General features: G+C 48.0%; 1 pseudogene across 1 annotated transcript; it reads right to left on the bottom strand.

Moving 5' to 3' along the window:
• Window positions 1-10,653: 10,653 nt before the first annotated feature.
• Window positions 10,654-11,989, bottom strand: LOC149124926 (protein phosphatase 1 regulatory subunit 14B pseudogene; annotated as a pseudogene). Its single transcript, XR_016211733.1, has one exon. The product of XR_016211733.1 is annotated as a protein phosphatase 1 regulatory subunit 14B pseudogene (transcript).
• Between the last annotated feature and the right edge of the window lie 3,312 nt (window positions 11,990-15,301).

The following is a 15,301-nucleotide window of genomic DNA, read 5'->3' as shown; positions in this document are numbered from 1 at the left end:
GGGCGCCAGATTCTGTCCCGGTTGCCCCTCTTCCAGGCCAGCTCTCTGCTGTGGCCAGGGAGTGCAGTGGAGGATGGCCCAAGTGCTTGGGCCCTGCACCCCATGGGAGACCAGGAAAAGCACCTGGCTCCTGGCTCCTGGCTCCTGCCATCGGATCAGCGCGGTGCGCCGGCCGCAGCACGCCGGCAGCGGCGGCCATTGGAGTGTGAACCAACGGCAAAGGAAGACCTTTCTCTCTGTCTCTCTCTCACTGTCCACTCTGCCTGTCAAAAAAAAAAAAAAAAAAAAAAAAAAAAAGAAATCTTTTTGAGATACGTGAATGATTTTGTATTTTGGTTGAAAATACTTACGTTTATAATTTTGGTTCAAGGGAGTGCCACATCAACATCTGGGAGAATGTAGTAAATTCTAACTGAATGAAGATGATTTTTCCTAAATCCTAGGTGATTGTGTCCTATGAAATACTATGACATTTTTTCCTGGACCCATACACATTGCTGTTCTTGGAATGCAGGCTTCTCTACTTTGTGGATATTAACAACAATGAAGTGAGTAATTTTAGGCCATTAAATAGGCTTGTGAGTTACATTGATAATTTTTGCATGGATAATTGTTTACTGGGAAAAAAAAGAAATCTCCTGTTACTATTGTATTAGTCTATGTCTACCTTTAGATCCCTTAACATTTCTTTTTTTTTTAATTATTTGACGGGTAGAGTTATAAACAGTGAGAGAGAGAGACAGAAAGGTCTTCCTTCCGTTGGTTCACCCCCCAAATGGCTGCTATGGCTGGCGCTGCGCTGATCTGAAGCCAGGAGCCAGGTGCTTCCTCCTGGTCTCCCATGCAGGTGCAGGGGCCCAAGCACTTGGGCTATCCTCCACTGCCCTCTAGGGCCACAGCAGAGAGTTAGACTGGAAGAGGAGCAACTGGGACTAGAACCTGGCACCCATATGGGTTGCTGGTGCCGCAGGTGGAGGATTAACCAAGTGAGCCATGGTGCCGGCCCGTTAATATTTCTTTTCTTTTTTGGTCTTACCTAAATTTTTTAAAAAGATTTTATTTATTTATTTAAAAGGCAGAGTTACAGATAGGCAGAGGCACAGGGAGAAACAGAGAGAGAGAAGTCTTCCATCCTCTCGTTCACTCCCCAGATGGCTGCAATAGCCGGAGCTGGGTTGATCCGAAGCCAGGAGCCAGGAGCCTCTTCTGGGTCTCCCACGCAGGTGCAGGGGCTCAAGCACTTGAGCCATTTTCTACTGCTTTCCCAGGCCATAGCAGAGAGCTGTATTGGAGTGGAGCAGCTGAGAACTGAACTGGTGCCCATATGGGATGCCAGCACTGCAGGTGGCAGCTTTACCCGCTAGGCCACAGTGCTGGTCCCACCTAGGTATTATTAATAATCAGATGAAATTAATATAAAAAGCAAAGTCTATGAAAAATCTTATTATTGTAAAATAATATATACTGGAAGTATATATTGTAAAAATTAAAAAAAAAAAGAATAAGAAAGGGAGGAGGAAGGCACATAGGAGTGTGGGTGGGAGAGAGGGTAGGGTAGGAAGTATCACTGTGCCCCTAAATCTCCATATATATGAAATACATGGAATTTGGTCACCTTTTATAAATATTTAAAAAGCAGTGCAAAGTGTTTCTGGATCATATTGGCCTTTTGGATTATGAATACTTTTGCTCTGAAACATGACATATATTTTACTTATCTCTAGTGTGATTACCCTGGTAATAGAGAAGAGTATGTTCTCTTGTAGCAACCGTGGCTATGAGTAGAATCTTAAACCTGTTGAACTTTTCTTGGATCAATTAATTGAAGGTCACATCATTGTGTAAAAAATATTGTTTTCAACATGGGGCACTTCAAAAAAGTTCACAGAAAATACATATTATGGGCGGCCAGCGCTGCGGCTCACTAAGCTAATCCTCTACCTGTGGCGTCAGCACACCAGTTTCTAGTCCTGGTTGGGGCACTGGATTCTGTCCTGGTTGCTCCTCTTCCAGTCCAGCTCTTTGCTGTGGCCCGGAAAGGCAGTGGAGGATGGCCCAAGTGTTTGGGCCCTGCACCCGCATGGGAGATCAGGAGGAAGCACCTGGCTCCTGGCTTCAGATAGGCGCAGCATGCCGACCATAGCAGCCATTTTGGGGGTGAACCAATGGAAGGAAGACCTTTCTCTCTGTGTCTCTCACTGTCTAACTCTGCCTGTCCAAAAAAAAAAAAAAAAAAAGAAAAAGCATGCATGAACTTCAATTTTTTTTTTGCAGGATGAAACTTATGTGTATTTAGTTATTCATTTTTATTTGAGGGAGAAGGGAAGGGAAGGGAAGTAGATACAGAGAGAGAGAGTGTGTGCGCTCTTTTCCACTGGTTCACTCCTCAAATCCCCACACTAGCTAGGGCTGGGCTAGGAGCTGTGAACGCAGTCCAGGTCTCCCCCATGAGTGACAGGAACCCGAGGATTTGAACCATCATTGCAGCCTCCCAGGACCTACATTAACAGAAGCTGAGATCAGGAGCCAGGAATCAGACCAGGGAACTCTGATGTGGGGTGTGGGCATTTTAACCAGCATCTTAATTGGTAGGCAAAATGCTTGCCTCTAATTTTACCTTTTAATTCTACTTTCCATGAGGTTGTTGAAGTACTCTCTTACCTGTGCTAATCTTACCCACAAAGCAAGAAATCTGTTCTCTGAAAACATGAGGATTACATCTTATGTGTGACTGTAAAGTAATAAAAGAAACCTAGAATTTCTATGTCCAAGTATATGGTGCTCTTTATCCTGGAAGACTACATGCAAACTACTGTAATGATCGCATTGCTCCAGGGATAAAATATAATGTGCGTAAGCTCTGAATGTGCCAGCTCCATTGTAGGCATCTCAAGACATTTATTCCTCAAAACAACCATATGAAGTAGAATTATTACTACTCTATAATACAGAAGAACATTGCTACAGATTGAAAATTAGATCCAGGTAATTGAAAGGGCTCACAAGACTCTACATCTATAAAGACAGGGAATCGGCGAAGTAGGAGAAGAGTTCAGGCAAACGTGGCAGCTTGCTTGTCAGAATCCTCACTCAGTTTGTTACAATGCATTCACAATCAGTGTTGCTCCCCCTCTTCATGGAGGAACGACACTAAACCCTGCCTAGGCTTCATATCCGAGTCATGGCACCATTATGTCGCTCCCCCTCTTCGTGGAGGAACGACACAGGACCCTGCGCTGTTCTTTCGTCTGCTCGGCCCTCCCCGGGTTTGCTGCTGGTTCTTCCCGGGTTGGCTACCGTCCCTTCCACCTCCGTGGAAGGGCGGTTCCCCCTGCCACTTTCCCCACTTCCGCGGGGGAGCGGCACACCGCCAGCCGGCTCTCTCGGGGGCTGCACAGGTGTTCCTTCAGATAGATGTTCCTGGTGCATGTTGTCTCTCTCCTCCTTTATAGTCCTCTTCCTCCAATCCCAACTCTGCTACCCACACGCCGAGTACGCTGCTCTACTCCAATCAGGAGCAGCTCCTGCTGTTTATTGGTTGAACTGGAGGCAGCTGTGTAGAAGCTGTTTCCTCCTCTCCCAGCGCCATATTGTGGGAGAGCAGATGCATAGAATAAGTCTTAATTCCAGTAACAGTCTAGTCCGAGTTGCTCCCAGTTGCTCCCCACAATCAGAATGAGCAAAAACAAGCAAAGGGAATGCATGAAAAGAATATCAAAAATAGCTAGAAGGAAATTATCTGAGCACCAACTGCTGGTGATGTAGCAAACACTGTGTACCCTCCCAGGGTTTTCCAAATGGTCCAGGACACACACACCTTCAAGGTAAGGCTCCAGGGTTCCAGATGCCATCAAACCCTCAATGAAGCCAGAGACTTCACTGTTGCAGGGACCTCTATTGACTGATGCCTTTGCAGAGTGAATTCTTACAGGGAGTGAAGTCATAGTGAGGGAGTCTCAAATGGCAGTTGGAAGGCACCAGTATATATATATCCTAACAGTGTATGATCTTAACTTCCAAATGTCAGCTTTGGAAGGAAAAGCCCCAGACCCAAACTATCTCATCTGCATCTTGGCACATAGTTGCCAATGTGGTTCTCATTCAGCCAGAGTGAAGTAAGAGGCCTCCTTGCTATCAGCTACCCACACCTGCCTGTGTTGTAAGAAAAAGCTGAGAATGGAGTTAGTGCCATCAAACCAGAGCCCCCCCCCCCATTATATATGTATGTAGACACACACACACTCACACAGAGCTATATTTATTTATTTATTTGAAAGAGTGACACGGCGAGACAGAGAAAGAGATCTTTCTTTTTGAGATCTTTCATATGCTAGTTCAACTCCCTAAATGGCCACAGTAGCCAGGGCTGGGCCAAGCTGAAGCCAGGAGCCAGGAACTTTATCTGGGTCTCCCATGTGGGTGTCAGCGTCCCAAATACTTGGGCCATCGTCCACTGCCTTCCCAGGCGCATTATAGAGAGCTGGGTAGGAAATGGATCATCTGGGACTCAAACTTCAATATGGGATTATGGCATGGCAGGCTGCAGCTTAACCTCCTGTGTCACAATGCTGGCCCCAAAGCATAGCCAAATTAATAATCATAATTATAATATCCATTTATGTAACTTCTCAAGAATCATAGCATTAAAACAATGAAAAAAAAAGAATCATAGTATAGGAAAACACATGTCACAACATTATTACGTGTTTCCTATGATGCTACAAGGAACTGATTCAATCCTGTTTGTTGAGTAGATTTATATATATATATATTTAAAGATTTATTTTTATTTATTTGAAAGGCAGAGTTACAGAGAGGTAGAGAAAGAGAGAGGTCTTCCATCTGCTGATTCACTTCCCTGATGGCCACAATGGCTGGAGCTGTGCCAATCCAAAGCCAGGAGCCAGGAGCTTCTTCCAGGTCTCCCACATGCGTGCAGGAGCCCAAGGATTTGGGCCATCTGCTGCTGCTTTCCCAGGCCATAGCAGAGAGCTGAATTGAAAGAGGAGCAGCCAAGACCAGAACCGGCGCCCACATGGGATGCCGGTGCTTCATGCCAGGGCTTTAACCCGCTAGGCCACAGCGCCAGCCCCGAGTGGATTTATATTTAATCTCTGGTTAAATTAGTGCCATCAACCCTTCCACAATACGACTGCTTTCTCAAATGAATGCTTATTGGCTTCGTCTTCCACCTTTGAGAACTATTTAAAAATCACACTGCTTGTTTGGCGTCCCTTCATAACACAGCATAGGGAGAAAACCAGTCAGCTGTGTGCTCACATAATCCCACTGGAAGATGTAACGCACATTGTATCGAAAGGGAATTCTTGTCTTCTTCTCCCTGGGCACAGGTATGCTGAGATGGTCTAACTCAGGACAACGAGTATCTCACATCTCAAAGTCAATGTCTGCACTTGTGTCATGGAAACAATTTCAGCTGAAACTCTAATAACAATAGCAAGCTGAGAAGTGTTTTCACATGGTGCTTACCTTGAAGTTTCATTAGTGTACACATTCTAGTCCAAAATACCAGCAGTTACCACTGGGTGTCAGGCATGGGCCATTGCCAAATGCTCCAGCCCAGGTGGCTGCTTGCCGGGACACTCAAAATCATTAGAGCGTGGGGATCTTAAGGTGAGCAGAAAGCTAGTAAGATCACAGAGATATTTATTGTGCAATGGTTCTGAAGAAGGAAAATCCTCCAGTTGTTTAAGCCCCACTTAATATTTTTTTTCTGGGCAATTTTGTGAATAGGGGCTAATACAGTTCTTAGATATTATGATTTCTCCAGAAACCAACAACCTGATCAACTTTTCTGCTGCTTGCTTTGATGTTGGTGTGAACAGAAAAAGAATTTATTTTTGGTTGTTAGAGAGAGGCCCTCCTGGCCAGGGGCTGTCCTAGAATTTCACTGATTTCCCGAGCTTTGGCCGTCAGTTGGGTTAACCAGGCATCCTCTGGGATCAGATGGTTAACAGGCATTGTAATTCAGCCTTAGCTTAGTGTCCAGATTGATTTCTGAACATTATATCATAATATACTGAGTAACAGTACTTCCCAATGAGAGAGTTGAAATCTCATCAGGTGTGGTATTAATATCTAACCCTAACCTTAACCTTAACCTTAACCCTAACCCTAACCCTAGGGTTAGGTTAGGTTAGGGTTTAACTATTTCTGTGAGAGCACAGAGAAAGTGTATTTTTCCATCCATCTCACATGAATAGAAATTGCCTTTGATTTTTATCATAAGTAGAAGTGAAAAAGAAAGCATTAGCTAAATTGGTTGCAGAATAACATTCTCTCTGAGCTCGTTGCATAGCTTGAAGAGTTAATATAATATTGTGCACTATTGTGTCACGGGAGCTATTATTTATTAATATTCCTATAATCTACAGTGAATCTCAAGGACTCATCAGCTTCTCTCACAGGCCATTAAACAAGGACTTTGTAGGTATTGATTTACCTGCATCTAAAAGATCTTTAATTAAAACCTAAATTTCTTTATGCACCTCAGGTATCCTACCCTGGTCTATTCTAATTGTTTTATATTAGCCAGTTGAGTGGGCTGGGATAATTTTAAAATTTCCCATCTACCATGCTCCATTAAAAGAGAATGAAGAGCAAAGCGAATCTGAAGGACAAGGTGTTCCTCCATTATCTGAGGGAGGTGAGAGGTTTCCTCATTTGAACCTCAGATCCTGTGCAATAATGCATTCTGGCGGGTGAGACAACAGGCAGATGTCACTCCATGAATTCCTACCTTTTAGGTGATGTCGCTTGCTGTCCTTTACAGTCGCTCATCCTATCTCTCTAATTCAATCATGTCACCAGTCTTTGTGTGAGTTACACTGGGCACCGGTGTCCAGAAATCCAGCTAACATTCCCTCCTTGCCCTTCAGCCATTGCACCTGTCCTTAGACCCCTTTACTGTGGTTTGAGCCAACTGGCACTGCCTTCCCTGTCATCTAGAGCCATAATCTTCCTCTCTGCCTCCTATGATTTCAATGGACATTGACTTCAAGTGGGTTATAAATTCTACTGATTTTCTAAAGATCATAAAATCTCGGGTAAATAGAGCCAATCTGTCCTAGGTTCTTTACAGTTTGGAGAGGTGGTGGGGCAGCCAGACCTCCACAGCTTTATTTAGGGATTCACTATACGTCTAGCAGCCACCATCTGTCTTTTCCTTTTGAAACCAAACTCCGGAAGACTCACAGAGTTTAGATTTTTTGAGGTTGCATTTTTCACTCCTTTTATTCATGTTCCCTTCCTTTCGAGTCCTCCTGGCTCTTTTCCATCCCTGGCCTCACTTAAGTAGCTGGCTGGGAGGCTCCATAGTTTCTCTTACCTCATCTGTCCCTCCAACAGTCTTCTATGGAAGGCTGCCAGAGGTTAGCACTGTGGCTCACTTGGCTAAGCTGCCACTTGTGACATGGGCATCCCATATTGGAAAAGTGATTTGAGTCCCAGATGCTCTGCCTTTGATCCTGCTGCTTGCTAATGCACTCAGGAAGCAGTGGATGTTGGACCTCTGCCATCCACTTGGGAGACCTGGATGGAGTTCCAGATTCCTGGCTTTGATCTGGCTCAGCCTAGGCTATTGTGGCCATCTGGAGAATGAACCAGCTGATGGAAGAGCTCTCTGTCTCTCCCCCTCCTTCTCTGTCATTCTGCTTTCAAATAAAGAATTATTATTTTTTTTTTTTAAAGAAGGGAGCCACACATTTGGAGTTTTTTTATATCACAGCACAGGGGAAACTCTCCACCTGGAAATGGTAGCCTAGTGAACACCTGGTGGAAGGGGAGATTCAATGAGAAAATGACTTTTGGGTAATGACTTACAGGAGGTGGCAGAACATCCCATAAAGCTATTTTGGAGAAATACGTTTAGTGCTTTGGAAAGAGCCAGACCAATGTTTCCAAACTTAAAGTGTTCCTGGTGCGTTCAAGATATTAGCAGGAGCCTAGTGTCTATGTAGTTGAGTAGACAGAAGAAAGTGGTAGACAGGAAGATCAGAGGGTGGCAAGTGCAGGCCCATCACGAGATCCGTAGGTGACAGTGAAGCCGTCTGCTCTCCCTCCAGGAGGGGTCAGAAGCTCATAGCCGGAGTGATGTGATAGGACTTGGGTTTTATTTGAATGGATCTCGTTATCGGGTGAATGGTAGTACACAGGACAGCCAGGGAGAAGGCAAGTAGAGAAGTTAGGAGACTGAACTACGCCACAATCAGAGCCAAGGAAACAGTAGTGAGGGTGGCAAGAGATGTTTAGATTCTGAAGGCAGAGGTAACTCAATTTATAGGGAAATTGAATGTGGGATACAGACAAAAAGATGGATCAGAGGTGAACACTCAATTTTCCAGTTAAATCTGGAAAGAGCTGATTACTAATGGGAGTGTGGTGGGGGGGAGTTGAGGGAGTGGATTTTGGGGAGAAACTCTGTCTTTCCCTCTGTGTGTGTCTCCCCCTGCTTCTCTATTACACTACCCTTCAAATAAATAAAAAATAAACTTTGCAAAAGCGAAAAATAAAAAAAAACATTTTATTTGAAAAAAGAAGAGAGGGACATGCACGCGTGCACACACACACAGAGAAAGAGAGAAAGAGAGAGAGAGAGAGAGAGAGAGAGATCTTTCTTCCATCAACTGGTTCAGTCTCCAAATGCCAGGTACCTAGAACTGTATCCAGTGTCTCTCACATGGGAGACTCAGCCTCTGGAGCCATCACCTGCTGCCTCCCAGGGTCAAATTAGCAGGAATCTGGAATCAGAAGCAGAGCTGGGGCTGACATCCAGGCACTCTAGTATGGCATGCGGGTATCTTAACTCCTGCAGCAAACGCATGATCCTAGAAATTAGATTTTAAATGAGTCCCTAATTTGATTTATTTTTATTAGCTTGTTGTCACTGCATCTCAATTTTAAGTGAGATTTGGTCAGGTCATTGCTATGAGTGAAACACATAGCATTTCATTGGAATTCTCTGTGCTTTCTTAGCATAATGTGCAGAAAAAGGCAGACTGAATCTGGAAGGAGAAACACTGAGTGAGGTTTGTAGGTGTGGTCTCCATGCGGTCGGATCATCCCTCATGGCCTCATCCCTGGGCAGAGCCTCCTTTGATCCATGAGGACTCACTCACCCCTAGTAGCCGCTTTTCTGATGAAATCTTGTCCGTGCTTCACTTGAGGCATCATTTTTAACTCCTGCTGTACCGTGATAGATCCTGCTATACTTGTTTCTAGTCTCTGTCAAATCATGTGCCTTTAAAATGGGCCCTGCCATCCGTGGTTCTAGGGTGAGAGAATAAAATAATGAGATGACTGTGGATTCCATGGTGAAGACCTGGCATTTTGTCCCACTCTGTGTAGTGGGTAGTTATCTGATTTAGAGAAGTTTCCTGGATCCTGCTCACTCTATTTCCCATTGTGAATGAAAGGGTTTGACCTTGACCCTGTAGTGTGTTTATCACAGCCCAGTGATAAACCCCACTTCCATGCAACACCAAAAAAATATTAAGAATGAACCTAGGACTGCAATAACTAGCACTCAAATAGTAGTTTACACTTTATGTTCTGTGTGGGTGCAAACTGTTGAAATCTTTACTTAATATATACTAAATTGATCTTCTGTATATAAAGATAATTGAAAATGAATCTTGATGTGAATGGAATGGGAGAGGGAGCAGGAGTTGGGAGGGTTGCGGGTGGGAGGAAAGCCAGGACTTTGCACCAGCAGCCAGGAGTGGAACCGGCATTCTGATGCAGAATGCCAGTGTCCCAAGTGGTGGCTTAACCCATTGTGCCACAATGCTGACCCCAAACACCAGATATTCTACATCTTGTGATTCTAACACAAGTGATTTAATGTGGGGATGGCAGTTGTCAATGTAGTAAAATGCTTGGAGTGTTCACTTCATCTAATGTATTTCCCTTTACTTTACTGGCTGCTCAAGTAAGACACACTATTGATAGGACAAAATGTATGATCAAAGGCTTATTGGCTATTTGATATATTTTAAAAATAATATTGGGAAATGCAAAGTCCTGGCTGCCCTGCTATCAGTTCAGATTCCTACTAATGCGCCTAGGAAGACTGAGGATAATGCTCTAAGTAATGGGTTCCTGCCACCCAAGTGAGAGACCTGGATGGAGTTCTGGGCTCCTGGCTTGTCCTTGCACCTTCCCTGGCCAGTGTGGCCATTTGGGGAGTGAACCAGTAGATGGAAAATAGCTTCTCTCTCTCTCTCTCTCTCTCTCTTTCTCTTCTCCCTCCCTCCTTGCTTGTGAAATAAACAAATAGATAATTAAAAAAAAAAAAAGATTCCAGTGTTCATACAAGCTCCCTCTATGGATCATTTCTTTTAGGAAAACCCTAACAGATATGTTTGTGTGTGAGGGGAGAGGGTATGTGTGCATTTAATTTAGCTTCTAAAACTTCATGAGATCATGGATAAAATACCAAATAGATTTCCAATATATTATTTCAGATGTCATCTATTTGTCCTCTGATAGTCTGTCAGTGAACCTGTTAGTTTCTGAGACTGTAACAAACATCAACATTGAACATTTTCTCTCATTTCCATTAAAACACAGGTGCATATTCCACGTTTGGGTAAATCAGATGCAAGAGTAACAAAAAAGAAATGCAGACATATTAAACAAAAATTTAAGAATTTTATCGGATTAATTACATAAACAATAAAAGCGTAACAGGAAATATGATACCCAGATTATAAAACTAAGAATAGACTTAATTATCATATCTGTAAAACAGTGTGTATCATCTAGTGAATACCAGAAATTCGAGGGAATAAAATCTGAAAGATAAAGTTATTATTTGATCATTTCACCTGAAGGCACAATATGAGATGATTGCTAGTAACTGAAAAAATAGATTCAGGATTGCTTTAATATGTAATGATTTATTTTACCTTGAAATTCATAGCTAAAAGTTGGTTTTAGCAACCCATCTAAAGTTTTGGAATATGTGCAGGTACACATGTTCTCCCGCTTCTCTTTTTAAAAATAATTTAACTATAAACAATATTTTCTGAATTTATCATCGGAAAATGATGCTAATTCATTCCATTACATTTTTTAAAAAATAAAAAAAATCACTACACACAGAATTTCTTTTTTTTTTTTTAAAGGCTTACCCTAGCTTTATTAAAGGGCCCGCGCCGCAGCGTCGATATAAAAACACAAAAAGTCCCGTCAGCATAATAACAATAAAAAACCCCCAAAATGGAAAACCCAGGGGTTGGGAGGAGGCCCCTGAGCCAGGGGCACGGGGAGCCCTGCTCATGGCGCCAGGCCTGGCCACAGGGTCCCGGTATTGCTGTTGCTACGAGGTCGGGGGCAGCGATTGTCGCGGGAGCCACCGTTCGCCCGGGTCGGGGAGCGTCACTTCTTCTGGGGTGTGCTCAGCTTCTGCATGCCCCGGATCTTGTCCAGCAGGCCAGAGATGAAGGCCTCGGTGGGTTTGTAACAGTCGACCAGCAGCTCCTTGACCCTGGCCGCCCGGGTCTCGTCACTCTCCATGTCCAGGAGCTCGTCCACGTCGATCTCCAGCTCTGGGATCTCCTCCTCCTGGCAGTCGTAGAGCCGCGTGAGCTGCTCCAGGATCCACTCCTCCAGGTTGAGGCGCTTGCGGAGCTCCTTGCGGTCGTACTTCACGGTGACCTTTCCTTGGCGCCGCCCGGGCCCTCGCCGGCGGCCCCAGGGGGGCTCTGGAAGTAGACGCGGGGCCCTGGGCCGCCGCTGCCCGGTCCGGGGGCCGGAGCCGCCACCGCCGCGCCCCCCGCGGGGCCGCTGTCCGCCATGGCGGCGGCCGGGGCCACGTGCGCGCGCGCCGGGCCCCTCCCTGCGCCGCCGCCTCCGGGACGCCCGCCGGCTGGCTCCGGGCCACTGGCTCGGGTTAGCTCGCGGGCTCGGCTCCGCGCGGCTCCGCGGCTCGGGCGGCGGCGGGGGCGCCCGGGGGCAGCTGCAGCATGCGGAGCCCCCGGGCCTGGCCTGGCCGCGCGCCCCGCCCCCTCCCCGCCGATCCGCCCGCCCTTTGTCCCCCGCGGCCGCCGCTACACACAGAATTTCATCATAACTTCTCAAAATGTAACATATTCATGTAATAAAAAAAGTGTCATACTTCACCACTGAATCCAACTTAATTAAGTTGTACACACATAGTCAACCCTTGCTGTTTATATGACCAACACAGTCTTAAAAAGTGGAGTGAAACATCACCACACCATCAAACTGAAAACAATCATATATGATATAAAAGCAAATAATCTTTATTACGAAACTGAACACAATAATGAAAACTCTAATACAATTGTCTAAAAAAGCCTCCCTGGGGTGTCCTGCATGGGTACGGGGGCCCAGGGATTTGGGCCCTCTTCTGCTGCCTTCCCAGACCACGGCAGAGAGCGGCACTGGAAGTGGAGCAGCCGGGACTCGAACCGGCGCCCATGTGGATGCGGGCGCTGCGGGTGGTGGCTTTTCCCGCTCCCCCACAGCGCCGGCCCCTCCTGGGAGCCTTTCCCCGTGGGATCCAGCTGTCTGCTGCCATGCCTGGGAAAGCAGAGGGAGACGGCCCAAGGACTCAGGCCCCTGAACCCAGAGTGGAGCACCGGATACAGTCCCCGGCTTCTGCTTCAGCCCGGCCTGGCCCCGGCCTTAGTAGCCACCTGGGGGTTGAACCCCCAGAGGGACGATCCGTGAGAGAGAGCAAGACGCAAGAGGGCTCGCGATGCCCGGTGCTCTGCTTCTCTCTGCAAGCGGCTCCAACGGCCAGCGCCGGGCCAGGCAGAAGCCAGGAGGCTTGACCTCCATTCAGGGCGCCCAGGAGGCCGGGAGGCGTGGTCCCTGGGTCACAGGCTGCAGAGGCCGCACTGCCAGTGGCCCTGGGGCGTCGGACGCTGGACGCGGCAGGCAGCGCGGAGGTGCGTCCCGTGGCGCCACGGCGGCCGCCCGTGGGGAGTGCGCCTGCGCCCGGCGCTGTGCCCCGGAAGTGGCCCCTTGTGCCCCGGAAGTGGCCCCTTGTGGCCCGCGGCGCTCAGGTAGGAGTCCTCGCGGGTCCCGTCCGCTGCTGCCGGAGAGCCCGCGCGAGCCGTCGGGAGCCGTCCTGGACGCTGCCGGCGGAGCCTGCGGGAGACCCAGCGCCCCCGGGGTCAGGCCGGGCTCAGAGAGGCTGCGGCCCGAGGCTGCCGCGCCGTTTCCCGGGCGCGGTTCTCTTCTTCGGCCCTTCGTGGAAGCAGCGGCCTTCGCGGGCCTCTGTGCCGCCAGCAGACCGGGCCCCCTTGGCGGTGAGTGATGCGGGGGCTGTTGGGGTTTCCCGCTGCGAGTCTTCGCTGCCGGCGTGCCTGTTGCTCTCGGGTCCCGAAGGCGCGGGTGGAGTCGCGGTCTTGCTGTGCGGACGGTCGGTCTGGAACTTTCCCCAGTGTGCGAGCAGCTGTGCCAGAGCAGAGGGGGCTCCGTCTCCTCCCGGAGCGGCTCCGCGTTCCCGTCTGTTTGCGTTTTGATGGCCCAGCCGCCCTGCTCGAGACCCCCGAGACTGCTGACGGGGAGGAATAAGAGCGAAAACGCTCGTCTGTTTCCTGGTCTAGGAGGACAGTTTCCGGTTAACTGGCATTTGGTGTGATGTTAGCGCTCTGTGGGTTTTCAGTGAGAGGCCATTGTCAAGCCGAGGTTTAGCTTCTGTTCCTGATTTGATGATTCCTTTTTATTTTGATATGGCCAAAGTGGTGGGAGTTTTTGTGAACTAGGTTTTCTGTGTCTATAGGGATACTTTGTGGGCTTCCCCATGTTTATTCTGTTCTGTGAGATATTGATTGTGTATGGTAGCCATCCTTGCATTCCTGGAGTACCTCTCAGTTGCACCCAGCGTGCTAAGCTTTGGTTGTGCTTCAGGAGCGCGTTTGGTAATATTTTGTTGAGGAATGTGACAGCGCAGTCATGACAGATACGTATGTGCCGTTTTCTTTATGATGCATTTGTTTTGCATGTTGGGAAAATGTTGGTCCGAAGGGATGAGATGGAAGATTTTTCCCCTTTGTCTCCTTTTTGGAAGGGTTTGCAAATCACGGGTTTTAACTATCCTTCCCACAGGAGTTCTGTGTTAATAGGCCAGGTGATGCATATAGTATCAAGTTCGATATAAACTCTAGTAGTTGGCCGTGATGTAGTATTTTATTTATAGCTATGTCTTCCCCCCCCTTTTTTTTATATATAAAGTTCTTATTTGTTTATTTGAAATTCAGAGTTATATGCAGAGAGAGAGAGAGAGAGAGAGAGAGAGAGAGAAAGAGAAAGTAAGTCTTTCATCTGCTGGTCCTCTGCAAATTGGCGCAATGATGGGGGCTGAGCAGATCCGGAGCCAGTATTCAGGAGCCAGGGGCCCGGTGGCAGGTTCTCAGGATGGGGCACCAGATAAAGTCCCTGGCTTCTGTTTCAGCCTGGCCCAGCCCTGGCCTTTGTAGCCACCTGGGAGGGGGGCGAACCACCAGATGGGCAATCACTGAGAGAGAGCAAGAGTGCTTGCGATGCCCCATGCACTGCTTCTCTCCCCAGGCGGCTTCAAAGGCCAGTGCTGGGCCAGGCAGAAGCCAGGAGGCAAGGACTCCATTCAGGACTCCCAGGAGGGAAGGAGGCAGGATCCAAGTACCTGGGCCATCAGCGGCTGCCTCCCTGGTTCCCAACCTGGAGTAGCGGGACTGGAATCGGCTCTTGGGCGCCCCACACTGGACGTAGCAGCATGCAGATGTGTCCCATGGCGCCATGGCAGCTGCCTGTGGGGAGTGAATTTGCGCCCTGCGCTGTGACCAGGAATTGTACCCGTAGGTACATCTCCTGCTCAGCCATCCTCAGATGGAAGTCTGCTCCTCATCTGTTCCTGCCCAAAAGCCTGTTCAAGTCTTGAGGAGCCGTCCTCGATGCTGCTGGCAGAGCCTGAGTGAGACCCAGTGCCTCCGGGGTCAGGCCTGAATCAGAGACACTGCAGCCCGAGACAGCCGCGGCAGGTACCTTGCCCTTCTGGAAATGTGTAGGCGCGGTCCTCTTCTTGGGCAGCTTCCGGACGACTACCCCTCGGGCCTCGGCTCCTGTTCCAGAGGAGCAGAAACACTCTTTGTTTGGTGAGTTGGGCGCGATGGCCTTCCCGTCATCGCGGGGTAGGTGGGGCCTGGGGTGCAGGTAGCGGGCAAGGGGTGTGCATGTGAGGGGTGGAGGGGAGAGGAGGAGGAGAGAGGCGGCCAAGGGAGATTCGGGAGGAGAGAGGAAGGGGGGAGAAGGAAAAGGTGGCGTGAAG

This window comes from Oryctolagus cuniculus, chromosome 8 (assembly GCF_051225735.1).
Source record: "Oryctolagus cuniculus isolate XC-2025 breed Fujian yellow rabbit chromosome 8, ASM5122573v1, whole genome shotgun sequence".
Classification (NCBI taxonomy): Eukaryota; Metazoa; Chordata; class Mammalia; order Lagomorpha; family Leporidae; genus Oryctolagus; species Oryctolagus cuniculus.
This window is presented reverse-complemented; position numbering and strand designations above follow the sequence as displayed.